The sequence below is a fragment of the Anneissia japonica genome, unplaced genomic scaffold, assembly GCF_011630105.1.
Source record: "Anneissia japonica isolate Jap-2015-1 unplaced genomic scaffold, ASM1163010v1 scaffold2999_len715162_cov194, whole genome shotgun sequence".
Lineage (NCBI taxonomy): Eukaryota > Metazoa > Echinodermata > Crinoidea > Comatulida > Comatulidae > Anneissia > Anneissia japonica.
The window spans coordinates 133,823-136,124 of record NW_022754077.1 but is presented as its reverse complement, the minus strand read 5'-3'; the positions used below and the strand labels follow the sequence as shown (position 1 = coordinate 136,124).

Sequence of the window (2,302 nt, the reverse complement as noted above, 5' to 3'; positions counted from 1 at the left end):
TGTATATATTATATAATAATAGGCCTATATATACATATTATATGGGCCTATATATACATAGGCCTATAAAATGTGTATACATATATACATTCATACACATACGACTCTTGATGCATAGGCCTATATAAAATAATATAAATAATGTAATAACAAGATATAGGCCTATAGCACATTTTTATAATGATGTTAAAAAACATATCTATAATATAAGGCCTATCGACATTATGATTTTGTAAGATATGAAATTATGTAAGATGATGCAAGTTAATTGCCGAATGAGTGACAGTCACGTGACTTTCAATAACGTGTTCTAATCTGCCAAACGAATTATAATTTGGATCGATACAGTCACCTTTTCGGGCCTAGTTGTTAAATAAATCAGCATTGCATCAGGTGACTGGGGGAAAAGCATTGCGCCGTCACCGAGTATTAACACTTGGGCACGCGTAATGAAGCAGTTTTGCAATGATAATTGTTATTCGTAGCAAACATGGATACAATTATTCTAAACATGGAAGCAGTTTCCCGTCATAGGTTGAGGTTTACGCCACATAGCTAACACATTGCCAAGGTCACGGATATTTATGATAGTTATTGAATATTGAATTCGATTTGACATCTTACTATTCACATCGGACGTATCACGGATGATTACATTCGAAATACGAATAATTTTTGATAGAGTTCGTTATAAAATTACCGTAATTAATATGAGTATAATATTATACAGTATACATATATACATTATTAGATTAGGTTACTCGTTATCACACAGCCAATTATAGGTCTAAGAGTTGTTGATGTTTAATTTCTATAGGAATAACATTATGAATTCGAATCTATGACGGTCAAATCATGAGAGCCACTTAAAATAGTAAATCTTAACTTCCACTCAGTCACGAAGGAATGTAGAATAAAAAAAAGGCAACAAATCAATGAATCGTTTAATCGATCGTTGATAGTGAAAATCAAACAAATTCGTTTTTGCTTCTCTGATAAATACGAAATGTTATTCTTAGGCGTGTTACATGTTTGAGGCATTGTTGCCAACAACTCATTTGAGTGGACCAGGTGAATCGTATCTATTGTAACTCCGATATAGGCCCAAGTGCCTCGACAAATCCTTGCAAACAACTCGAAACAATATTGTTGGCACCAAAAAAGTTGCAATGGAATGCGCTTAAATCTTATGAGCACAATGTGAAGGCCAGTCATTTTTAGCATAGGTGCCGCCTATTTACGAAGCTTAGCGGAAATGTCCGTTAAAATGTGGAACACGTTTATATAAAATCTACAGTAAACGCCATTTATGGCCAAATAAAAATAATATGTTTCTTTTCAGGGTTTAAAAAACGGTGAAGAGGAGGTTCCATTGTTTTCTACACATTTCCACAACACAGTCTTAGCTCGGTCATATGCCAGGAGAAACTGCCACGTTTATCCATCGCTTTATTGAGGATTATTGGATTTTACTTGATTTTTTAGGTGTTTTGCTTAATGAAAGTAAAAAAAAAAAGGCGATCAAAAAAAAAAAAAAATTTGATAACAGTTTTTGTTTAATTTGTCCTTATACCTGCATGGTAATTCTATTGATAACCGCATGCGATAATCTATTAATTGAATTCAAACACATTATGATTTACATTGGGGTTTCTTTGGTGGTTGTGTTTTTATGTCCGGAATACGAAAGTCTTGTATAATTACCGTGTATGATGTGTAGCTTAATTTTACAAAAACAGAAACAAAGAATCATCCCGAAATACAAATATACATTTGGAACTTCAAAGCGGAAAGGTGTTCAGCTTAATAGTGGTTAATAATACTTGCATTTCCGCCAACAATCTACGAACAATAAACCTATTTCTCTTTAGCAACACACACAACAAAAGAATTTAACAACAGGTAGAACTGGAACAAAAGTGGGCATTAAAAAAGAAAATCTGCCATTGGGTACATAAAGAGCCACAAATAGTAAATTTGACCTGTCCCTGACCTTGGGGAAATAATTGGGTTAGGTTGAACAATTATTGTGGGATATTATTAGTCAAATAATTTTTTAAAATATTGTAATAAAACATAAAAGCCATCAACCATATTATTTTGTTATAGTTAGGTCTAGGCCTACACCTCACATACCGAATTGACAACTTATGTGTCTATAGAGTACGGTATTATAGAATATAATAGGCCTATAATATATAATAATTTATATATACGCCTATATTCAGTAACGGCAAAATATTCAAAAATAACAAATGCTATGGAGAAAATGGCTGGATTTCGGTAGGGATACAAATGCATA

The 2,302-nt window shown here is 32.8% G+C and overlaps 1 protein-coding gene across 1 annotated transcript in view; it reads right to left on the bottom strand.

Moving 5' to 3' along the window:
• The window catches only part of LOC117123060, a 13,761-nt gene that overhangs the window by 6,158 nt on the left and 5,301 nt on the right, over nt 1-2,302 (bottom strand). The gene's annotated exons all lie outside the window — the stretch shown is intronic.